Consider the following 25,451-nt stretch of genomic DNA (forward strand, 5'->3'; position numbering starts at 1 on the left):
CAGCCCTGGCAGTCGATCCCGAGACCACCCAATGAGACAAGGACTCCCTCCTCCGGCTGGCTGAGGCCCTTCACCAATGGGTGGGACACACGGGGGCAGATGACCTATGGAGCCAGTGCAGCACCCGCGGCTGGTCCCTTACACAACAGCAGGCTCGGGAAGTCGTGTCTAACTGCGAGACCTGCCAGCTCCATCGGCACCGGTTCCAGGAGGGCCAGGCCTTCCGGAACTTGAGAGAAGGCAAGGTTTTATGGGGGCAGTGGCAAATTGACTTTGTTGGGCCCCTCCCACCCTCCCCGCAGGGCTGGAAGTTTATTCTGACTGGGGTGGAAATGCTGAGCGGCCTGGGACTTGTGCATCCATGCCCCAGGGCCGATGCCCGGCAAGTTCTAATGGGGCTGAGCCACTGGCTCTTCCACCTCCCTATGCCCCAGGAAATCCAATCTGACAATGGATCCCATTTTGAGAACCGACCCCTACAGACCTGGGCCCAGGACCAGGGAATTCAGTGGACTTTTCATGTGCCATATCGGCCACAAGCCAATGGGCTGGTGGAACGGTGGAATGGACTCCTGAAGGGGCAACTTAGTCTGCGGACACGACACATGCCAACAGCAACCAACCCACTCCAGGGTTGGGGCCGTCACCCCTGGGAGGTGGTACGCGCGCTGAACAATAGGCAGACGCCCACTGGCAGCCCCATGAGCCGTGCCTTCGACGGCATGGCGAGTACTCATCATGCCGCCCTCCCACGAGAAGGGCACCGGAGGCAAATTGGGGAGGGTGTCGTTATTCAGCATCCCCAGAAGGGCCGATTATGGGTTACCCTTATGAAGCCTCTACCTGGGCAAACTTGGGCGGCTCATACCGATGAAGGCTGCCCACTAACTCTAACAGAGGCTTGGATATCCTCCAAGACCTAGGCTCTTTTCTTGCAGACACCACACCTGGGAGAGGGGGAACGACGACACTACTTTATGAAGCTGTTCGGCCTACTCGTCATCTTGGCCCTGGAGTGCAGGGGAACTCGCGGCATTAGTTGAACAGATAACCAATGACACTGCCACCAGCCTCATGGCCCTCAGAGATGAACAGAGAGCCATCCGAATGACCGTCCTGCAGAACAGAATGGCCCTTGACTTCCTCCTCGCCAGTCAAGGAGGGGTCTGCAAGCTGATCGGGAAAGAATGTTGTACCTTTATCCCGGACAATTCCAGACATGTGGATGCAATTGTTGCTGACATGTACCATGCGATCGACCAGTACCGCAATGGTGACACCACAGGAGGTGTTTGGGACTGGTTCCAAGGACTCTTTATGAACTGGGGGAGTTCGCTATTCCATGGTTTGCTGCTACTTTTGCTCATGGCAGGGGGCTTAGTGGGGGGATGTTGGTTCTTGAGTTGTTGTTGCTCAGCCCTGTCCTCACAGGTGTGGCAAACACTACAGCCATACCCGGGTCCTGCCTCTGTGCGCTACCTTAAGACCATCGTGGTCCACCAATCACCCTCCATACCTCCGGTCCACACACCTTGAGGGCTCTGCCCCATCACCCCTGGCCAGGGGATGGGCCCCGTCCTCTGCCCCAGCCCATGGACCCACTTCCCCGGCTTCCGTGGCCAGCCGGGGAAGGACATAGGTCCTTGCGGTTAAGGGAGGGACAGCGCTGGTGGGCACGGCCTCCAGCGCCACCCCCACCACCATGCGCCCCGGAAGGGACGTAGGGGAGGTTGGGGTCAAGTGGGCACGTTTGGCGAGGGCCAAGGGGTGGTATGTGCCAAGGTGACCCTAGGCACCGGCCATCTTGAGGTCAAATGCTACCTCTGATGCAATTCCTCTGGCCAGAGGGGAGCGGGGCGGAAGGATAGGTGTCCCTCACCTCCGTGCTGACCAAATAAGGTATGGAGGCAGGAAGGGGCGGAGACGGAGCAAGCAGAGGACGGAAACAGGAAGGGCCCACGCCACAGGTGATATAAATACCTGTGGCCTCTGACCCTCTGGGCAGAACATCGAGACGGGCACCAGCAGCAGGAGCAGCCACAGCAGCAGTAGCAGCGGCGGCCCACGTGTCTCTCTCCCTCTGCCCAGAACGCCAGACGGCCGCTCTGCAACCAGACCAACACACTGAGGGAAGGACCGCGGGACGGGTGAGTGTCTCGCTGAATATCCGTGGGTGAGTGCTAGGTGCCCTGCTGCGGACGGGAAACAGAAGTGGGTTCCTCCCATACAGGGAGCGCACGTGGCGAGAGCCAGCCGCCTCACTGCGTGCACGGGCAACACGTACAAGTGAATTCTCCCGAGGTGGGTGACCACGTGGCGGAGGCCGGCCGGCCGGCCGCCACGTGCGTGGGTAATCAAGTGGATTCCTCCCGTGTAGGGAAGCTCTAATATCGCTAATTGATTATATTCCTCCCGAAAGGGAAGCTCAATCCATTGCGCCTAAACAATTACATAAATTCAATTCACTTCGTGGAATAAATTTTATATAAAACTTAGGCTTTCCGTCCCCGGCCTCTCTCTCTCTCTCGCCTCGCCGATCACTGAACGAACCCGTCCCCGGACGACGGGTGACACCAAGGCCAGAAATTAAAGTGGGACCAGGGCTGAGAGGCAAAGGGGAACTATTTCCGGGAGGCAGAGGGGGACCAGGGCCTGGAGGCAGATTTATACCTGCACTGGCAGACAGGAGGACCTGGGCCGGGAGTTCGAGGGGTACCAGGGTTGGGAGACAGGTGGACCAGAGCCGGGAGATAGAGGGGACCAAGAGCCGGGAACAAGTGAGTGAGCAGGGCCTGGAGGTACAGGGAGACGGGCAGAGGGGAAGGGGGCGACCATGGCCGGGAGGCAGAGGGGGACCAGTGAGGGAAGGCAGAGGAGGACCTGAGCCAGGAGGTAGAGGGGTACCTGGGTCCGGAGATGGGGGACGAGTACCTAGAGGTAGAGGGGAAACAGGGCTTGGACAGAGAGAAGGGCCAGGGCCTCGAGGTAGAGGGTGAAGAGGACTGACAGACACAGAGGAACCAGGGCCGGGAAACAGAGGGAGATCAGGGACCGGAGGTACAAGGCGACAAGGTCTGGGACGAACCGGGACACCATGCCGGTAGACAGAGAGGGACCAGATAAGGGCAGAATATGTGGACCAAGGTAGGGAGGTAGAGGGGAACTAGGGCCGGAGGGAGAAGGGGAACAGGGCCGAGAATCCGGAGGGGTCGGGCAGGGCAGAGAGGCTGAGGGGGATCAGAGCAGGGATATAGAGGGGAACCATGGCCAGGATTCAGTGGGTTACATGGGCCGGGAGGCAGAGGAGGACCAGGGCTGAGAGGTGGAGGGGCCAGGGCAGGCACGCAGAGAGGGACCAGGAATGGGAAGCAGGGGGGGGACCTAGGTCAGGAGGCAGAGGGTGACCAGGGCCCGGAGGCAGAGGGGTACCTGGCCCGGGAAACACAGGGACCAGGGGTGGAAAGTAGTGGGGTACGTGGGCCGGAGGTCATGGGGACCAGGGCTGGTTGGTAGAGGGGAACCAGGGGAGTGAAGGAGTAGGACCAGGACCAGGAGGTAAGGGGCACCGGGGCGGGGAGGCAGAGGGGGACCAGGGCCAGGAGGCAGAGGGGTACCTGGGCCTGCAGGCAGGCGGACTAGGACTGAGCGCCATGGTGGGGGGCATGGCCGGGAGGCAGAGGGCTACCTGGACCAGGAAACAAGGGGACCAGTGCCGGACGGTAGAGAGGTACCTGGGCCGGGAGGCGGGAAGACCAGAGCGGGCAGGTAGAGGGGACCCAGGGCCACGACAGAAAGAAGGACCAGGGCTTGGAGGTAGAGGGAGAACAGTGCCTGGTAGCACAGAGGGACCAGGCCACGGAGGCAGAGGGGGACCAGGGCCGGGAGTCAGAGGGTCTCAAGGCCGGGATGGAGAAAGTGGCCGGGGCTTGTAGGTAGAGGGAAACCAGGCTGGCAGAGCAGGGGGACCCATGGCTGGGACGGAGAGAGACCCATGGCCCATGGCCTGGAGGGAGAGGGGGGACCAGGGCAGGGAATCTGGGGGACCAGGTCCGGAAGGTAAAGGGAGACTAGGGCTGGCAGAACATGGGGGCCAGGGCATGGAGGTAGAGGGGACCCATGGCCTGGACGGAGAGAGATCCAGTGGCCTGGAAAAAGTGGGATACCAGGGCTGGGAGGCCCAAAGGGACCGGGAGATGGTGGACTAGGGTTGGGAGGCCCTTTGTTGGGTCGGGACCATCTGCATATGTTGCCAACTTGTACTTCCCAAGCGCTTAGTACAGTGCTCTGCTCACGGTAAGCACTCAATAAATACGATTGAATGAATGGGTGACCAGGGCCTGGAGTCAGCGAGGGACCAGGGCCAGGAGGCAGAGGGGTACCCGAGCCGGTAGACGGGGGACCAGGGCCGGGGAGGCCATGCCCGGGTGGCTCAAAGGGACCAGGGCCGGGTGGTAGAGGAGGACCAGGGCCAGGAGACAGATGTGAACATGGGCCAGGAGACTGGAGACCAGGGTCGGGAGGCAGAGAGGGACCAGGGCCAGGAAGCAGAGGGGGACCAGGGTTGGGAAAGGGGGATCAGGGCCGGAGGCAAAGCGGGACCAGGGCCGAGAAGCATGGGGGACAAGGTCAGGGAGGTAGAGGTGGACCAGGGAAAGGCGATAGAGGGGAACCAGGGCCGGTTGACAGCGGGAACGGGGCCAGGAGGCAGGAGGTTACCTGGGCCAGGAGACAGGGCCTAGGGCTGAGAAGCAGGGGGGAATCAGGGCTGAGAGGCAGGGGGCGACCAGGTCAGAGAGGCAGAGGCTGGCCAGGGCTGGGAAGCAGAGGGAGACCGGGACAGGTAGGCAGAGGGAGACCAGGGCCTGGAAGCAAAGAGGGAACAGGGCCAGTAGACAAGGGGATTGGGGTCAGGAGGCTGAAGGGTCTCTGGCCGGATGATAGGGGAACCGGGGCTGGGAGTCAGAGGGGTACCTGTGCCTGGAGACAAGGTAACTAGGGCTGAGAAGCAGAGGGGAACCAGGGCCGAGAGGTGGGGGGTGACCAGGTCAGAGAGGCAGAGGCCGGCCGGGGCTGGCAAGCAGAAGGGGACCAGGGCCGGGAGGCAGAGGGGGAACAAGGCCGAGAGGCATGGGGGCCCTACTGAGAGCTCACCTACTTCAGTAGGCCTTCCCAGACTGAACCCCTTTTTTCTCTCTCCCTCCTCCCCCCTCCATCCCCCCCATCTTACCTCCTTCCCTTCCCCACAGCACCTGTATATATGTATATATGTTTGTACATATTTGTTACTCTATTTATTTATTTATTTATTTATTTTACATGTACATATCTATTCTGTTTTATTTTGTTAGTATGTTTGGTTTTGTTCTCTGTCTCCCCCTTTTAGACTGTGAGCCCACTGTTGGGTAGGGACTGTCTTTATATGTTACCAACTTTTACTTCCCAAGCGCTTAGTACAGTGTTTTGCACACAGTAAGCGCTCAATTAATACGATTGATGATGATGATGATGATGGGGGGACCAGGTCCGGGAGGCAGAGGGAGACCAGGTCCGGAAGGCATGGTGGGGACCAGGGCCGGGAGGCAGAGGGGGACCAGGATGCGGAGGCATGGGGACTAGGGCCAGGATGCAGAGGGACCAGGGCTGAAAGCCATGGCTGGACCCAGGGCTGGAAGTGATGGCTGGAAGTCATGGCTGGACCCAGGGCTGGTAGGCAGAGGGGGACCAGGGCAGGGTGGCTGTGGGGCACCAGGGCCTGTAGGCATAGGGATACCTGGGCCAGGAGACGGGACCAGTGTCGGGAGGCAGAGGGGGACCAGGGCTGATAGGCAGAGGGGGACCAGGGTTGGGAAATGGGGATCAGGGCCAGCAGGCACTGGGATACCTCTGCCACCCTGCCCTTTCCCCCATCCCCAAGCCCCCTGGCTTCTCGTAAGTACAGGGGAACTATAGCCAAAAGTCACAGGGGGACCAGGGACGATAGGCAGTAGGGACCAAGGCAGGAAGGCAGGGGGGGGGACAAGGGCCGGGATGAAGAGGGGGACCAGGACGGGAGGGAGAGGGGAAGCAGGGCCAGGGCTTAGAAGGGTACTTGGTCTAGGAGAGAGAGGAACCCGGGCAAGGAATTTGAGGGGACTTAGGACCGGGAGGCAGATGGGGACCAGAGCAGGGCGGCAGTTGGGGACTACGGCAAGGAGGCAGAGGGGTACCTGGGCCGGGATGCGGGTACCAGGGCCGGTAGGCAGAGGGGTACCTGGGCTGGAAGGCAGAGGGGGAAGAGGGCCAGGGGGCAGAGCAGTACCTGGGCCAGAAGACAAAGGGGGACCAGAGTGAAGAAGTGGGGGGGGACAAGTGCAGGGAGGCAGAAGGGGACCGGGGCCTTTGAAGCAGAGGGGGACCAGGGCCAGGGGGCAGAGGGGGGAACCAGGGCCGGGGGATGGGGGACCAGGGTCGGGGAGCAGAGGTGGGCCAGGACCGGGAGGCTTAAAGGGACCAGCGTCGGGAGGTAGAGGGGGATCTGGGCTTCGAGGTAGATGGGGACCAGGGCCAGCAGACAGAGGGGTTCCTCTGCCTCCCTGCCTTTATCACCACCCCCGCTTCTCGGAAGTAAAGGGGAACTAGGGCCAAAGGTCAGAGGGGGACCAGGGGATGAGAGGCGGGGGTGAGGGGTGTACCGGGACAGGGAGGAGGAGGGGTACCTAGGCTGGGAGATAGGGGGACCTAGACCGGGAGGTAGAGGGTCCCAGGGCCTGGATGGAGAGAGTGGCCAAGGCCTGGAGGTAGAGGGAAACCAGGGCTGGTAGAGCAGGCGGACCTGGGCCGGGATGGAGAGAGGGCACAGGGCCTGGAGGTAGAGAGAGAGACCCGGGCCGGGAGGCAAAGGGGGACCAGGGCCGGCAGGCAGAGGGGTAACACAGCGTCCCTGCCCTTATCACCACCCCCCGCTTCTCGGAAGTAAAGTGAACTAGGGCCAAAGGTCAGAGGGGGACCAGGGGATGGGGGGGGGGGTAGACCGGGACAGGGAGGCAGAGGGGCTCCAGGGCTGGGTGGCTCAAAGGGATCACGGCAGGGAGGCTGAGGGGAACCAGGGCCAGGATTTAGAAGGGTACCTGGGCCAGGAGTTTGGGGAACAAGACTGGGAGGTAGAGGGGGACCAGGGCAGGGTGAGAGTGGGGGACCAGGGCCAGGAGGCAGAGGGCTACCTGGGCCTGGAGACGGGGGACCAGGGACGGCAGGCAGAGGGGGATCAGGACCAGGAGGCAGAGGGGTACCTGGGCCAGAAGGCAATGAGGGACCAAGGCCGAGAAGTGGGGGAGACAAGGGCAGGGAGGCAGAGAAGGACCAGTGCCTGGAGGGTGAGGGGACTCAGAGCCAGGAGGCAGAGGAGGATCATGGCAGGGCGATAGTGGGGAACCGGGGCCAGGAGGCAGCGGGATACCTAAGACGGGGGACCAGGGACAGGAGAAAGAGGGGGACCAGGGCCGAGAAGCGGGGTGGACAATGGAAGAGAGGCCAAGGGGGACCAGGGCCTGGAGGTAGAGGGGTACCTGGGCCGAGAGACAGGGGAACCGAGTCCGGGAGGTAGAGGGTCCCAGGGCCCGGATAGAGAGAGGGGCCAGGGCCTGGGGGTAGAGGGCGACCAGGGCTTGCAGGAACAGGGGGACCAGAGCTGGGACACAGAGGGGGACCAGGGCCAGGAGGCAGAGGAGTAATTGGTCTGCGAGATGGGGGACAAGCGGCGGGTCACAGAGGGGGACCAGGGCCAGGAAGCAGAGGGGTACCTGGGCCGGGAGACGGGGGGCCCGGACCAGTAGGCATGGGGGGACCCGGGCACGAAGGCAGAGGTTGACCAGGGCCAGGAGACAGGGGAAACCAGGGCGGGAAGGCAGCTCGGGACCAGGGCCAGGGGACAGAATTGTACCTGGCCCGGGAGGTAGGGGGGAACAAGGACCTAGAAGCTGGGGTGACCAGGGCAGGGAGGCAGATAGGACCTGGGCCGGGAGTCAGAGGGGGACCAGGGCCGGGAGGTAGAGGGTTACCTGGGTCAGGAGACAGGGTGACCAGGGCCGGGAGGTAGAGGGGAACCAGGGCCAGGTGGCAGAGGGTGTACTTGGGTCTGGAGACAGGGGCACCAGGGCCAGGAGCTAGAGGGGACCCAGGGCGAGGACGGAGAGAGACCCAAGGGCCTGGAGGTAGAAGGAGACCAGGGCCGGGAGGCAGAGGGGGACCAGGGCTGGGCGGCAGAAGGGGACCAGGGCCAGGAGGCAGAGGGGGGCAAGTGCTAAGAGGCAGCGGGTTACCTGGGCCGGAAGGCAGAGTGGGACCAAGGCAGGGAGTAAGAGGGGGACCAGGGCCGGGAGGCAGAGGGGTAAGTGGGCCCGGAGACAGGGGGACCAGGGCTGGAAGGTAGAGAGGACCCGGGGCCGGGACGGAGAGACCCAAGGGCCTGGAGGTAGAAGGATAATGGGGCCGGGAGGCAGAGGGTGACCAGGGCAGGATGGCATAAGGGGACCAGGGCCAGGAGGCAGAGGGGTACCTGGACCGGGAATAGGGGGACCTGGCCCGGGAGGCAGAGGGGTACCTGGGCAAGAGAACGTGGGCTAGGTACAGAATGTTGAGGGGGACCCGGGCCGGGAGGCAGGGGGGCCTGTGCAGGGAGGCAGAGGGAGACTAGGGCCAGGAGGCAGGAGGGACGAGGGCGGGAAGGCAGAGGAGACTTTGGCCAGGAGACAGGGGGACCAGGACCGGGAGGAAGAGGAAACCCAGGGCCGGGACGGAGGGAGACCCAAGGGCCTGGAGGTGGAATGAGACCGGTGCCGGGAGGCACAGAGGGACCAGAGTCGGAAGGCAGAGGGAAACAGGGCAGGACAGCAGAGTGGGACCACGGCAGGGAGGCAGAGAGGGACTAGGGACTGGAGGCAGAGGGGTACCTGGGCCGGGAGACGGGCGACCAGGGCCAGGAGGCAGCGGCGTACCCTGAACTGTGAGGCAGACGAGGACCAGGGCTGAGTGGCGCGGGGGACCAGGGCAGGGAGACAGAGAGGGACCAGGTCTGGGAGGCAGAGGGGGACCGGGTCAGGAAGGCAGAGGGGGACCAGGGCCAGGTGGCCGAGGGGTACCTGGGCCGGGAGACAGGGTGTATCTGGTACGGGAGACATGGGGACCTAGGCCAAGAGGTAGAGGGTACCAGAGCCGGGAGGGAGAGAGGGGCCGGGGCTTGGCGGTAGAGGGAAACCAGAGCTGGCAGAACAGGGGGACCAGGGTCAGAAAGTAGAGGGGACCCATGTCTGGAACGGAAAGAAACTCAGTGGTCTGGAGGCACAGAGAGACCACTTCAGGGAGGCTTGAACGGACCAGGGCCAGGAGGCAGAGGGGGACCAACTCCGGGAAGTAGAGGGTTATCTGGACCAGGAAACGGGGACCAGGCCCGGAAGGCATAGGGAGACCATGGACGGGAGGCATAATGGTACCTGGTTTGGGAGACGGGGGGCCAGGTCCTGGAGCTAGAGAGGACCCAGGGCCGGGATGGAGAGAGACCCAAGGGCCTAGACGTAGAATGAGACCAGGGCCGGGAGGCAGAAGGGAACTAGGGCAGGGCAGCCAAGGGGGACCAGGGCCAGCTGGCAGAAAGGTACCTGGGCCGGAAGACAACGGGACCAGATCCACGAGGTTGAGGGGACCCAGGGCCGGGACTGAGAGAGCCCCAAGGGCCTGGAGGTAGAAGGAGACAAGGGTTATGAGGCACAGAGGGGGAACAGGGCAGACGAAAGAGGGTGACCAGGGCCAGGAGGCATAGGAGCACCTGGGCTGGGAGAAATGGGGACAAGGGCAGAGAGGCAGAGGGGTACTTGGGCTGGGAGACGGAAGATCAGGGCCGGGAAGCAGAGGGGGACTAGGGCCAGGAGTCAGAGGGGTACCTAGGCCGAGAGATGGGGGTTACCAGGGCCGGAAGGTAGAGAGATATCTGGGCAGGGAGGTAGAGGGTATCAAGGGCCGGGACTGAGAGAGACCCAGAGGCCTGGAAGTAGATGGAGACAAGGGCTGGGAGGCAGAGAGGGACCAGGGCAGGGCCGCAGAGGGGGACCAGGGCCGGGAATTAGAGGGGTATCAGGGCTGAGAGACAGGGGGACCAGGGCCGGGAGTTAGAGGGTACCCAGGGCCGGAAACGAGAGAGTGACCAGGGCCTGGAGGTAGAGGGAGAGCAGGGCTGAGAGGCAGGGGGCGACCAGGGCCAGGAGGCAGAGGGGGACCAGTGCGGGGAGGCAGAGGCCGACCAGGGCCAGGAGGTAGAGGGGTACCTGAGTCCGGAGACGGGGGGGCAGGGCCAGGATGTATAGGGGACCCAGGGCTGGGAGGGAGAGAAGGGGCAGGGGTAGGAGGTAGAGGGTGACGAGGGCTGGCAGGCACAGGGGGACCAGGGCCCAGAGGCAGAGGGTGACCAGGGCCCGGAGGTACAAGCCTACCTTGTACGGGGCACCATGCCGGTGGGCAGAGAGTGACCAGGTCTGGGCGGAAGATGTGGACTAAGGCAGGGAGGTAGAGGTGAACTAGGGCTGCGAGGGGGTCAGCTCTCGGTCCCCTTGAGTTCTCTATCTACACAAACTCCCTGGGTGAACTCATTCGCTTCCACGATTTCAACTATCATCTCCACGCTGATAACACTCAAATCTAACTCTCTGCCCCTGCTCTCTCTCCCTCCCTTCAGGCTCGTGCCTCCTCCTGCCTTAGACATCTCCATCTGGATGTCTGCCCGCCATCTAAAACTCAATATGTCCAAGACTGAACTCCTTATCTTCCCTCCCAAACCCTGCCCTCTCTCTGACTTTCCCATCACTGTTGACAGCACTACCATCCTTCCCGTCTCACAACCCCGCAACCTTGGTGTCATCCTCAAATCCGCTCTCTCGTTCACCCCTCACATCCAATCCGTTACCAAAATCTGCCGGTCTCACCTCCGCAACATCGCCAAGATCCGCCCTTTCCTCTCCATCCAAACCGCTACCCTGCTGGTTCAGTCTCTCATCCTATCCCGACTGGATTACTGCATCAGCCTCCTCTCTGATCTCCCATCCTCCTGTCTCTCCCCACTTCAATCTATACTTCAAGCCGCTGCCCGGATCATCTTTGTGCAGAAACGCTTTGGGCATGTTACTCCCCTCCTCAAAAATCTCCAGTGGCTACCAATCAACCCACGCATCAGGCAAAAACTCTTCACTCTCGGCTTCAAGGCTCTCCATCACCTCGCCCCCTCCTATCTCATCTCCCTTCTTTCCTTCTACAGCCCAGACTGCACCCTCCGCTCCTCTGCCGCTACCCTCCTCACTGTGCCTCGTTCTCGCCTGTCCCGCTGTCGACCCCCGGCCCACGTCCTCCCCGTGGCCTGGAATGCCCTCCCTCCACACATCCGCCAAGCTAGCTCTCTTTCTCCCTTCAAAGCCCTACTGAGAGCTCACCTCCTCCAGGAGGCCTTCCCAGACTGAGACCCCGCCTTCTTCTTCCCCTCCTCCCCCTCCCCATCCCCCCACCCTACCTCCTTCCCCTCCCCACGGCACCTGTATATATGTTTGTACATATTTATTGCTCTATTAATTTTACTTGTACGTATTTACTATTCTATTTATTTTTATGTTTCTATTTATTTTTATGTTTTATATTTTGTTTTGCTGTCTGTCTCCCCCCTCTAGACTGTGAGCCCACTGTTGGTTAGGGACCGTCTCTATATGTTGCCAACTTGTACTTCTCAGGCGCTAAGTACAGTGCTCGGCACACAGTAAGTTCTCAATAAATATGATTGAATGAATGAATGAATGAATGAATAGGGAACCCAAGGCTGGGAGGGAGAGAAGGGTAAGGGCCACGAGGTAGATGGTGACGAGGGCTGGCAGTCTCAGGGGTCCAGGGCCCAGAGGCAGAGTGTGACCAGGGCCCGGAGGTACAAGGCTACGAGGGCTGGGAAGTACCGGAGCACCATGCAGGTAGGCAGAGAGGGACCAGTTCCGGGTGGCAGATGTGGACTAAGGTAGGGACATAGAGGTGAACTACTGCCGGAGGGAGAAGGGGAACAGGGCCGGAAGGTCGTGGGGGACCAGAGCCAGAGAGTAAAGTGGGACCAGGGTTGAAAGGCAGACATGGACAACGGCCAGGAGGTAGAGGGGGACCAGGGCCGAGAAGCGGGGTTGGGTGGCAGGGCAGGACATCTGAGCGGGACCAGGGACAGGAGGCAGAGGGTGACCGGGGCCGAGAAGCCGGAGGGACCAGGGCAGAGAGGCAGAGGGGGACAAGGGCCGGGAGGCAGAAGGGTACCTGGACCGGAGACATTGGTACCAGGCCCGGGAAGTAGAGGGGTAACTGGGCCATGAGACAGGGGGACCAGGGTCGGGAGGCAGAGAGGTACCAGGGCCGGGAGGCGGAGCAGGACCTGGGCCTGGAGGCAGAGTGGGACCAGGGCCAGGAGACAGAGGGGTACCAGTGTTGGTAGATGGGGGACAAGGACAAAGAGACAGAGGGGGACCAGGGCCAGCAGGGTGAGGGGTACCTGTTCAGGGAGGCAGAGGGGTACCTGTGCCAGGAGATGGGGGACTAGGGCTGAGAAGCAGAGGGGAACCAGGGCTGAAACTTAGGGGGCGAGCAGGTCAGAGAGGCAGATGCCTGCCAGGGCCAGGAAGCAGAGGGGGACCAGGGTGGGCAGGCAGAGGGGGACTGGGGCCGGGAGACAGGAGTACCTAGGCCGGGAGGTAGAGGGTCCCAGGGCCGGGATGGAGAGAGGCGCCAGGGTCTGGAGGTAGAGGGAGACCGGGGCTGGTAGAACAGGGACAGCAGGGCCTGGAATTCGAGGGGAGCCATGGGCGGGACAGAGAGTGACTCCGTGGCCTGGAGGTAGAGGGAGACCGGGGCCTGGAGGTTTAAAGGGAGCAGGGCCGGGAGGCAGAGGATGACCAGTGCCTGGAGGTACAGGGGGACGAGGGCCAGGAGGCAGAGGGGTGACTGGGCCCGGAAACGGTGTACCGGGGTCGGGAGGCAGAGGAGGACCAGGGCCAGGAAACGGTGACAAGGGCCGGGAGGCAGAGGGGGACCAGGGCTGGGTGGCAAAGGGGCCCAGGGCCGGGAGGCAGAGGGTTACCTAGGCCGTATACTGGGAGACGAGGGCCGGAAGGCAGAAGGTTATCAGTGCCACGAGACAGGGGCACTAGGGTTGAGAAGCAGAGGGGAACCAGGGCCAAGAGCCAGGGGGCGACCGGGTCAGAGAGGCAGAGTCAGACGAGGGCCGGGAAACAGAGGGAGACCATGGTGGGAAGGCAGAAGGGGACCAGGGCCAGGAGGCAGAGGGGTACCTGTGCCAGGAGAAAAGGGGACCGGGGCTGGGAGGCAGAGAGGTACCTGGGCCGGGAGACAGGGGACCTAGGCCGGGAGGTAAAGTGTCCCAGGGCCGGGACGGAGGGAGGGGCCAGGGCCTGGAGGTAGAGGGAAACCAGGGCAGGCAGAACAGGGGGGGACCTGGGCCGGGAGGTAGAGGGGACCTATGGCTGGAACGGAGAGACCCAGTGGCTTGGAGTTAGAGAGAGAGCAGGACCGGGAGGCTTAAAGGGAGTAGGGCCGGTAGGCAGAGGGTGACCAGGGCTTGGAGGTAGAGGGGAACGAGGGCCAGGAAGCAGAGGGGTACCTGGGCTGGGAGACATTGGAGACAAGGGCACGGAGGCAGATGGGTACTTGGGCTGGGAGAAGGGGGTCCAGGGCCGGGAGGAAGAGGGGTACCTGGGCCGGAGGAAGAGGGTTACTTAGGCCAGAAGACAGGGGAAGCAGGGCCGGAAGGCAGAGGGTTACTTAGGCAGGAAGACTGGGGGACCCGGGCCGGGAGACAGTGGAAGCTAGGTCGGGACATAGAGGGTCCCAGGACCAGGATGGAGAGAGGGGTCTGGGCCAGCACGGAGAGAGGGGCCAGGGCTCGGATGTAGAGGAAGATCAGGGCTGGCAGAACAAGGGGACCAGGGCCTGGAGGTAGTGGGGACCAATGGCCAGGATGGAGAGAAACCCAATGGCCTGGAGGTAGAGGGAGACCAGAGCTGGGAGGCTCAAAGGGAGCAGGGCCGGGAGGCAGAGTGGGACCAGGGTCTGGAGGCAGAGGGGAACCAGGGTCAGAAGGCAGAGGGGTGCCTGGTACGGGAGACGGGGGGCGAGTGTCGGGAAGTAGAGGGGACCAGTGCTGGGAGGCAGAGGGGCACCATGGCCCAGAAACGGGGACCAGGGCCAGGAGGCAGAGGGGGACTAGGGCCAGGAGGCAAAGGGGTACCTGGGCCCAGAGGCAAAGGGGGACCATGGCTGAGAAGCCGAGGGTACAAGGTCAGGGAGGCAAAAGGGGACCAGAGCCGGAAGGTAGGGGGGCCAGGGCTGGGAGGCAGAGGGGTACTTGCGCCGGGAGACAGTTGGGATTGGGCTACGAAGCAGAGGGGAATGAGGGCCGAGAGGCGGGGGCTGACCAGGTCAGAGAGGCAGAGGCCGGCCAGGGCCGGGAAGCAGATGGGGACCAGGGAAGGAAGGCAAAGGGGAACGAGGGCCAGGAGGCAGAGGCGTACCTGGGCCGGGAGACAGGGGGACCTAGGCCGGGAGGTAGAGGGTCCCAGGGCCGGGACGGAGAAAGGGTTCAGGGCCTGGAGGTAGAGGGAGACCAGGGCTGGTAGAACAAGGGCACCTGGGTCGGGAGATAGAGGGGACCCATTGCCGGGAAGGAGAGAGATCCAGTGGCCTGGCCGTAGAGGGAGGCCAGGGCCGGGAGGCTCAAAGGGACCAGTGTCGGGAGGCAGAGGAGGTCCAGGGCCTGGAGATAGAGGGGAACCAGGACCAGGAAGCAGAGGGGTACCTGGGCCGGGAGCTAGAGGGGAACCAGGGCCAGGAGGCAGAGGGGTACCCGGGCCGATAGGCAGAGGGGGAGCCGGATTGGGAAACGGGGATCAGGGCCAGGAGGCACAGGGGTACTTCCAGGAGGAAGAGGGGGACTAGGGCCAGAAGTGAAAGGGGGACCATGGCTGAGAGGTGAGGGGAACAAGTGCAGGGAGGCAGAGGGGGACACGGGCCTTGAGGAAGAGGGGGACCAGGGCCAGGAGGCAGAGGGGTACCTGGGCCGGGGGAGATGGGGGACCAGGGTCGGGAGGCAGAAGGGGACCAGGGCTGGGATGCTTAAATGGACCATTGTCGGGAGGTAGAGGGGGACCCGGGGCTGGAGTTAGAGGGGCCCAGGGTCAGCAGGCAGAGGGGTTCCTCTGCCTCCCTGCCCTTGTCCCCCCAGCTTCTTGGAAGTAAGGGTGAACTAAGACTGGCAGTCACAGGGGCACGAGGGACGTGGAAGGGGGGATCAGGGCCAGGAGGTAGAGGGGTATCTGTGCCGGGAACTAGTGGGACTAGGGCTGAGAAGCAGAGGGGAACCAGGGCCGAGAGGCGGGGGACAAAGAGGAAAGAGAGGCAGAGGCCGGCCAGGGCCGGGAATCAGAGGGGGACCGGGGTGGGAAGGCAGAGCGGGACCAAGGCCAGGAGGCAGAGGGATACCTGGACTGGGAGATAGGGTGACCAGGGCCAGGAGGCAGAGGGCGAACTGGGCCGGGAGATAGCGGGACCTAGGTCAGGAGGTAGAGGGTCCCAGAGTCAGGACGGAGAGAGCGGCCAAGGCCTGGAGTTAGAGGGAGACCGGAGCTAATAGAACGGGGGCCCAGGGCCGGGATGCATAGGGGGACCAGGGTCTGAAGACAGAGTGGGACCAGGGCCTGGAGGCAGAAGGGAACCTGGTCCAGGAGATAGGGGCACCTAGGCTGGGAGATAGAGGATAACCATGGCTGGGACGAGGAGAGGAGCCAGGGCCTGGAGGTTGAGGGAGACCAGGGCTGGAAGGCATCCGGGAACCAGGGACAGTAGGCAGAGGGGTACCTGGCCGGGAGGTATAAGGCCACGAGGGCTGGGAAGAACCGGGGCACCAGTGAGGTCCAGGTGGAAGATGGGGACCAAGACAGGGAGGTAGAGGGACCATGGGCCAGAGGGAGAATAGTACTAGCGCCAGAAGGTTGAGGGGGACCAGGGTCAAGAAGTAAAGGGAGACCAGGAACCCAGGGTAGAGGGCGACCAGGATAGGCAGCAGAGGGGGGTCGGGGCCAGAAGGCAGAGGGGTACGTAGGCCGGGTAGTAGAGAGGACACCAGGCCGGGACAGAGAGAGACCCATGTGCCTGGAGATAGAAGAAGAGCGGGGCTGGGTGACACAGAGTTACCAGGGCCTGGAGGCAGGTGGGGACCAGTGCAGGAAGGCAGATGGGGACCAGGTTCAGGAGGCAGAGGGGTACCAGTGGTAGATGGGGAACCGGGGCCAGGAGACAGAAGGGAACCCGCCCCGAGAGGCAGGGGGGGACCAGGGCAGGGAAGCAGAGGGGGACCAGGGCCTGGTGGCAGTGGAGTATCTGGGACGGGAGGCAGAGGGGGACCCGAGCCGAGAAGCGGGAGTGTGGTGGGGGGAGAGGACCAGGGCAGGGAGGCAGAGGGGTACCTTGACTGGGAATCAGGGGCATCAGGGCCGGGAAGTATTGGGGACCCAGGGCAGGGCCGAGGAAGTGACCAGGGCCCAGAGGTCAAGGGAGACCAGCGCCAGGAGTCACAGAGGGACCAGGGTCGGGAGGCAGATGGAGATCAGGGCGGGGAGGCACAGGGGTACTTGGGCTGGGAGCCGGGGGACCAGGGCGAAGAAGCAGAGGGGGACCAGGGCCGACAGGCAGGGGGTAACCAGGTCAGAGAGGCAGAGGCGTACCAGGGCCGGGAGGCAGAGGGGGAACAGGGCTGGAAGGTATAAGAGACCAGTTCCGGTAGGCAGGGGGTACCGTGGCCTGGAGACAGGGGGACTAGGACCGGGAGGCAGAATGATACATGGGCCGGGTGACGGGGAGGACCCGGGCCAAGAGGTAGAGGTTCCCAGTGCCGGGCCAGAGAGAGCGGCCAGGGCCTGAAGGTAGAGGGAGTTCAGGGCCGGGAGGTAGAGGGGACCTATGGCCTGGAGGTAGAGGGAGACCTCGGCAGTGAGGCTAAAAGGGGTCAGGGCTGGGAGGCAGATGGGGACCAGGGCATGGAGGCAGAGGGGGACCAAGGCCAGGAGGCAGAGAGGTACCTGGGCTGGGAGACAGGGTGACCAGGACCGGGAGGCAGAGGGGTACCTGGGCCTTGAGACAGGGGGACCAGGGCCGAGGGGTGGAGTCGGACCAGAGCCGAGAGGCAGGGGGGACCAGGATAGGGATTCAGGGGGGGACCAGGGCCAGGAGGCAGATGGGGACCCGGGCCAGGAGGCAGAGGGTTGACTGTTGGGAGACAGGGTGATCTGGGCTAGAAGGTAGACGGGACCCAGGGTCGGAACGGAGAGAGACGCAAGGGCCTGGAGCTAGATGGAGACCAGTGCCGGGAGGCACAGAGTTTCCAGGGCCAGGAGGCAGACGGGAACCTGGTTCGTGAGGCAGGGGGACCAGGGCCGGGACGCAGAGGGGTACCTGGGCTGGGAGGCAGTGAGGGACCAGGGCTGAGAGGCGGTGTGGACCAGAGCAGGGTTGCAGAGTGAAACTAGGACCAGGAGGCAGAGGGGCACCAGCGCCGGGAAACAGGGGGACCAAGGCCAGGAGGCAGAGGGGGACCAGGGTCGAGAGGCGGTGTGGACCAGAGCAGGGAGGGAGAGTGGTACCAGGACCAGGAGGCAGAGGGGGACCAGTGCCAGGAAACGGGGACAAGGGCCGGCAGGCAAAGAGGCACCTCGGCCTTCCTGCCCTTATCACCCCCCAGCTTCTCAGAAGGAAAGGGGAACAAGGGCTGAACGTCAGAGGGGGATCAAGGGACGAGAGGCGGGGGGGGGTGGGGGGGGACCAGGACAGGGGGGCAGGTTTGGTACAGGGCTGGGCGGCTCAAAGGGACTAGGGAGGAGAGGCAGAGGAGGACCAGGGCCAGGATTTAGAAGGGTATTTGGGCCAGGAATTGGGGGACCAGGACTGGACCTAGAGGGGACCTAGGGCTGGGAGGCTTAGGGGTACCTGGGCCTGGAGACGGGGGACCAGGGCCGGGAGGCAGAGGGGGATCAGGGCAGAGTGGCAGAGGGGGACCAGGTCAGGGTGGCGGGGGCGGACCAGGGCCAGGCGTCAGAGGGGTACCTGGGCCTGGAGACAAGGGGACCAGGGCCGGGAGGGAGAGGGGACCAAGGGCCGGGATGGAGACTCACACAAGGGCCTGGCGGTATAAAGAAACCAAGGCCTGGAAGCACAGAGGGACCAGGCCCGGAATACAGAGGAGGATAAGGGCATGATGGCAGGGGGTGGGGGACTAGGGCCAGAAGGCAGAGGGGTACCAGGGCCGGAAGACAAAGAGACACCCGGGTCGAGAATCGGGGGAGACAAGGGCATGGAGGAAGGGGGAGACCAGGGACGGGAGGCAGATGGGGACCAGGGCATATAAGCAGAGGGGGACCAGGGCAGGGTGGTGGGGGCGGACCAGGGCCAGGAGGCAGAGGGATACCTGGGCTGGCAGACGGGGAACCAGGGCCGGGAGGTAAAGGGGAACCAGCTCTGCGTTGGAGAGAGACCCAAGGGAGGCAGATGGGGACCAGGGCCAGGAGCCAGAAGGGTACCTTGACCGGGGGACCCGGGCTGGGAGGACGAGTGGGACCAGGGCTGGGAGAAAGACGGGGACCAGGGCCTAGAAATTGTGGGGGACAAGGGCAGGGAAGCAGAGGGGGACCTGGGCCAGGGGACAGAGGGATACCTGGGCCAGGAGATACTGGGTGTTCAGGGCCGGGAAGTAGGGGGAACCCAGCGTCGGTAGGCAGAAGGAGACCAGGGCAGGGCGGCAGGGGGGGGGGAACCATGGCCAGGAGGCAGAGGGGTACCAGGGCCGTTAGACGGGGGACCAGGGCCAGCAGCCTGAGGGGTTCCTGGGCAGGGTGTCAGATGGCGACCAGGGCCAGTAGGCAGTGGAGGACCAGGGCCAGGAGACAGAGGGGTACCCGGGCCGGTAGACGGGGGACCAGGGCCGGGAGGCAGAGGGGCACTAGGGTCAGAAGGCAGAGGGTTACCAGGGACGGGAGGCAAAGGGGGACCATGGCCGAGAAGAGGAGGTCACGTCAGAGGGGGACCAGGGCCGGGAGGCAGGGGATTACCTCAGCTGGGATACGGAGGGACCTAGGCCGAAAGGTAGAGGGTCCCAGGGCCAGGACATAGAGAGGGGCCAGGGCCTGGAGGTAGAGGGAAACAAGGGCTGCCAGAACAGGGGAACCAGAGCCGGGAGGGAGAGGGGACCCACCGCCGGGACGTAGAAAGACCCAGTGGCCTGGATGTAGAGAGAGGCCAGGGCCGGTAGGCTTAAAGGGACCAGGGGCAGGACTCAGAGGGGGGCCAGGGCCAGGGGGCAGAGGGGTACCTTGGCAGGGAGATGTGGGGCCATGTTCGGGAGGCAGAGATGGACCAGGGCCGGGAGGTAGAGGGGGACAAGGGCCAGGTGATAGAAGGGGACCACGGCAGGGTGGCAGAGGGGGATCAGGTCCAGGAGACAGAGGGGTAACTAGGCCGGGAAATGGGGGACCAGGGCCTGGAGCTAGAGGTGACCCAGGACCGGGATGGAGAGAGAAACAAGGGCCTGGACGTAGAAGGAGACCAGGGCCAAAAGGCACAGAGAGACCTGGGCCTGGAAGCACGGCGGGGGGGGGGGCGTGAGGATGAGGACAGGGAGGCTGAGGGTCACCAGGGCCTGGAGGCCGAGGGGGACAAGGGCGGGGAGGTAGGGTGGTATCAGTGCCAGGAGGCAGAGGGGTACCTGGGCCAGTAGACGGGGTACCAGGTCCGGGAGGCAGAGGGGGACCAGGGCCAAGAGGCAGAAGGGTACCTGGGTCGGGAGGCAAAGGGGGACCAGGACCAAGAAGCCTGGGGGGCAAAGGGAGGGAGGCATAGGGGGACAAGGGCCTGGAGGCAGACGGGACCAGGGCCGGGAGGCAGAGGGGGACCAAGGCCTGTAGACCAGGGGAAACTGTGCCCGGAGGCAAAGGGGTACTTGGGCCAGGAGACAGGGGGCGCTAGTCCAGGAGGTAGAGGGTCCCGGGGTCGGGATGCAAAGTGGGGCCAGGGCCTGGAGGTAGAGGGAGACCAGGGCTGGCAGACAGGGGGGACTAAGGCCCAGAGGTACAGGGGGGACTAAGGCCCAGAGGTACAGGGGACCCATAGCCGGGACGAAGAGAGACACCGTGGCCTGGATATAAAGGTAGACCAGGGCCAGGAGGCTTAAACACCATGCCAACCTCGTTCCCTTCACGTTTATCCTTTCCTGCCTTAACTCAGCCATCTCCTCTGCCAGACAAAACTATTTCTACTCCCTTATTGACACCCTTGCCAATCATCCCCGTCAGCTCCTCCGTACATTCAACTCCCTCCTCCTTCCCTCACCCCCAACGATCTGGCCTCCTACTTCATTAATAAAATTAAATCCATCAGGTCCGACCTCCCCAAAGTCACTCCCCGCACCTTCTCCGACCCCCGGCTCTCAACACTCTCTGCTACTCTCCCATCCTTCCCGGCAGTATCCTCAGAGGAGCTCTCCTCCCTCATTCCAAGTGCTACTCCGGCTACCTGTGCTTCTGACCCCACTCCCTCTCATCTCATGAAATCTCTCGCTCTGTCCCTTCTCCCCTCCTTAACTTCCATCTTCAACAGCTCACTCTCCACTGGTTCCGTCCTCTCTGCCTTCAAACATGCCCATGTCTCTCCCATCCTAAAAAATCCCTCTCTTGACCCCACCTCACCCTCTAGTTATCGCCCCATCGCCCTCCTACCATTCCTTTCCAAACTCCTTGAACGAGTCTTCTACACACGCCTCCTCGAATTCCTCAACACCAACTCTCTCCTCGACCGACCCCCCTCCCCCAACGTCTGGCTTCTGTCCCCTACATTCCACGGAAACTGCCCTCTCAAAGGTCACCAATGACCTCCTGCTTGTCAAATCCAACGGCTCATACTCTATCCTAATCCTCCTCGACCTCTCAGCTGCCTTCGATACTGTGGACCACCCCCTTCTCCTCAACACGCTTTCCAAACTTGGCTTCACTGACTCCGTCCTCTCCTGGTTCTCCTCTTATCTCTCCGGTCGTTCATTCTCAGTCTCTTTTGCAGGCTCCTCCTCCCCCTCCCCTCCCCTTACTGTGGGGGTTCCTCAAGGATGAGTTCTTGGTCCCCTTCTGTTCTCGATCTCCACTCACTCCCTTGGTGACCTCATTCGCTCACACGGCTTCAACTATCATCTCTACGCTGATGACACCCAAATCTACATCTCTGCCCCTGCTCTCTCCCCCTCCCTCCAGGCTCGCATCTCCTCCTGCCTTCAAGACATGCCCATCTGGATGTCTGCCCGCCACCTAAATCTCAACATGTCCAAGACTGAACTCCTTGTCTTCCCTCCCAAACCCTGCCCTCTCCCTGACTTTCCCATCACTGTTGACGGCACTACCATCCTTCCCGTCTCACAAGCCCGCAAACCTGGTGTCATCCTCGACTCCACTCTCTCGTTCACCCCTCACATCCAAGCCGTCAGCAAAACCTCCCGGTCTCAGCTCCGCAACATTGCCAAGATCCGCCCTTTCCTCTCCATCCAAATCGCTACCCTGCTCGTTCAAGCTCTCATCCTATCCCGTCTGGACTACTGTATCAGCCTCCTCTCCGATCTCCCATCCTCTTGTCTCTCCCCACTTCAATCCAGACTTCACGCCGCTGCCCGGATTGTCTTTGTCCAGAAACGCTCTGGGCATGTTACACCCCTCCTCAAAAATCTCCAGTGGCTACCAATCAACCAACGCATCAGCCAGAAACTCCTCACCCTCGGCTTCTAGGCTCTCCATCACCTCGCCCCCTCCTACCGCACCTCCCTTCTCTCCTTCTCCAGCCCAGCCCGCACCCTCCGCTCCTCTGCCGCTGATCTCCTCACTGTGCCTCGTTCTCACCTGTCCCGCCGTCGACCCCCGGTCCACGTCATCCCCCTGGCCTGGAATGCCCTCCCTCTGCCCATCCGCCAAGCTAGCTCTCTTCCTCCCTTCAAGTCCCTACTGAGAGCTCACCTCCTCCAGGAGGCCTTCCCAGACTGAGCCCCCTCCTTCCTCTCCCCCTCCTCCCCCTCTACATCCCCCTCGCCTTACCTCCTTCCCTTCCCCACAGCACCTGTCTATATGTATATATGTTTGTACGTATTTATTACTCTACTTATTGATTTATTTTACTTGTACATATCTATTCTAGTTATTCTATTTTGTTAATATGTTTTGTTTTGTTATCTGTCTCCCCCTTCTAGACTGGAGCTAGAAGACAGTCCAGCTCACGGTTCCTGTGTGTAGGGACCGTCTCTATATGTTGCCAGCTTGTACTTCCCAAGCGCTTAGTACAGTGCTCTGCACACAGTAAGAGCTCAATAAATACGATTGATTGACTGATTAAAGGGACCAGGATCGGGAGGCAGAGGGGGACCAGGGCCTGGCGGCAGATGGGGACCAGGACCTGGAGGCAGAGGGGGACCAGGGCCGGGAGACGGGGGACTCGGGTCGGGAGGCCGAGGAGTACCTGGGACTGTAGACAGGGGCACCTAGGCCTGTAGATAGAGGGGATTCAGGGCCAGGACGCAGAGAGGGGCCAGGACCTGGAGGAACAGGGAGGCCAGGGCTGACAGGTACAAGGGGACCAGTGCCGGGAGACTCAGGGGGACCAGGGCTGAGAGGTACAAGGAAACGAGGGCTGGGAGTAACGGGGGCACCAATGCCTGTATTCAGAGTGCGACCAGGTCCGGGCTGAAAATGGGGACAAAGACAGGGGGGTTGATTGGACCCAGGGCCGGAAGGAGAAGGGCACCAGGGCCAGAAATTAAAGTGGGATCAGTGCTGAAAGACAGAGGGGGACAAGGTTCGGGAGGCAGAGGGGGACCACGGTGGGGAGGCAGAGGGGAACCAGGGCCGGGAGGCAGAGGGATACCGTGGCCAGGAGGCAGAAGGGTACCGGGCAGGGAGACGGCGACTAGGGCCAGAAGGTAGACGGGACCCAGGGTCGGATTGGAGAGAGACCCAAAGGGCTGGAGGTAGAAAGATACCAGGACCATGAGGCACAGAAGGACCAGGACTAGGAGCTAGAAGGAGACAAGGGCAGGGTGTCAGAGCAGGACCAGGGCTAGGAGGCATAGGGGTAAATGGGCCCGGAGGCAGAGGGGGACCAGGGCCGAGAAGCCGGGGGGACCAGGGCAGAGAGGCAGAGGGCGAACTAGGGTCGGAGTTAGAAGGGGAACAGGGCTGGGTGGCAAATGGGGACCAGGGTAGGTAGGTAGAGGAGGACCAGGTGCAGGAGGCAGATGGGGATCAGGGCCGGGTGGCAGAAAGTAACAAGCACTGGGAGGAAGAGGACGATCAGGACAGCGAGGCAGAGGGAAATAAGGGCCGCGAGGTCTAGAACTTCAAGGGCCGGGAGGCAGAGGGGGACGAGGGCCAGGAGGCAGAGGGGGACCAGGGCCGTGAGGCAGACGGGGATCAGGGCAGGGAGGTAGAGGGGGATCACGAGCGGGAGACAGAGGGGGACCAGGTCCGGGAGGCAGATTGGGACCAGTGCTGGTAGGCAGCGGTGGGCCAGGGGCTGGGGGAAGAGGGGAACCAGGGCGTGGAGGCAAAGGGGACCAGGGGCAGAAATTAGAAGGGTACCTTGGCCGGGAGACAGGGGAAGCAGGACCGGTACGCAAAGTGGGACTAGGGCAGGGCGGCACCGGGATACCAGGGCCAGGAGGCAGAGGGGGGTACCTGTGCCGGTAGATGGGTTACCAGGGCCGGAAGGGAGAAGGGTACCTGGGCCGGGAGGCAGAGGGGGACCAGGGCAGGTAGGCAGAGGGGGACCAGGTCCAGAAAGGAGAGGGGTAAATGGGCCGAAAGATGGTGGACCTGGGCTGTGAGGCAGAAAGGGACCATGGCCGGGAGGCAGAGGTGTACCTGGGCCGGGAGGGAGGGGGACCAGGGCAAGGAGGCACAGGGGTCCCTGGGCCGGGAGACAGGAGGACGAATGCCGAGAGGGGGAGGGGCACCAGGGCAGGGCGTCAGAGGGGGACAAGTGCCGGGAGATGGGCAGCATGGCTGGGTGGTATATCTGACCCGGGGCTGGGACGGAGAGGGGGACCCGGGCCTGGAGGCTGAGGTGGACCAGGGCAGGTAGGCAGAGGGGGACCAGGGCCAGAAGGCAGAGGGGTACCTGGGCCGGGATACAGGGGGACCTTGGGCCAGGAGACAGGTGCACCAGGGCCGAAAGGCAGGGAGAACCAAGACTGAGACTCAGGTGGGAACCAGGGCAGGGAGGCAGAGAGGGACCAGGACCAGGAGGCAGAGGGTGACCAGAGCAGGGAGGCAGAGGGATACATGGGTCGGGGGACAGGCTGACCAGGGCCGCAGATAGAGGGGAACCAGGGCCGGGACGGAGAGAGACCCAAGGGCCTGGAGGTAGAAGGAGACCAGAACAGGGCGGCACAGAGGGACCAGGGCCGGGAGGCTGAGGGGGACCAGAGAAGGGCAGCAGAGGGTGATCAGGGCAAGGAGGTTGAATGGTCCCTGGGCCAGGAGACAAGGCGACCAGGGCATGGAGGTAGAGGGGAGCCACGGCCGGGGAGGAGAGAGACCCAAAGCCTGGAGGTAGAAGGAGACCAGGGTCTGGAGGCACAGAGGGTCCAGGACCGAGATGCAGAGGGAGACCAGGGCAGGGCGGCAGAGGGGCACCAGGGCCAGGATGCAGTGGGGTACCTGGGCCATGACACAGAGGGAACTGAACAGTGAGGCAGAGGGGTACCTTGACCAGGAGATGGGGGACCAGGGCCAGGAGGTAGTGGGGGACCAGGGCTGAGAGGCGGGTTGGACTGGGGCAGGGAGGCATAGGGGGACCAGGGCTGGGATGTAGAGGGGACCCAGGGCAGGGATGGAGAGAGACCCAAGGGCCTGGAGTTTGAAGGAGACCAGGGCAGGGAGGCACAGAGCTACCAGGGCCGAGAGGCAGAGGTGGACCAGGACAATGCGGCAGAAGGTGACCATGGCAAGGAGTCAGAGGGTTACGTGGGCCGGGAGATGGGGGATAAGGGCCGGGAGGAAGTGGGTGACTAAGGCCTGGAGGCAGAGGGGGACCAGGGTCAGGAAGCAAAGGGGTACCTGGGCCAGGAGACAGGTGGACCGGGGCAGGGAGGCCGAAGGGTACCTCGAGCCGGAGACAAAGGAACCAGGGTCGGGAGGCAGAGGGGGACCTGGGCAGGGTGGCATAGTGGTACCAGGGCCATGACACAGAGGGACCAGAAAAGGGAGGCAGAGGGGTACCTTGGCCAGGAGACGGGGACCTGGTCCGGGAGATAGTGGGAGACCAGGGCTGAGAGGCGGTGCAGACTGGGGCAGGGAGGCATAGGGGGACGGACCAAGGCCGGGAGG

At 63.1% G+C, this 25,451-nt stretch overlaps 1 pseudogene; it reads left to right on the forward strand.

Moving 5' to 3' along the window:
• The first annotated feature begins 722 nt into the window (after positions 1 to 722).
• LOC119936592 lies at positions 723 to 1,827 on the forward strand (annotated as a pseudogene).
• The last annotated feature ends 23,624 nt before the right edge of the window (positions 1,828 to 25,451 follow it).

The sequence above is a fragment of the Tachyglossus aculeatus genome, chromosome 14 (genome assembly GCF_015852505.1).
Source record: "Tachyglossus aculeatus isolate mTacAcu1 chromosome 14, mTacAcu1.pri, whole genome shotgun sequence".
NCBI classification, from domain to species: Eukaryota; Metazoa; Chordata; class Mammalia; order Monotremata; family Tachyglossidae; genus Tachyglossus; species Tachyglossus aculeatus.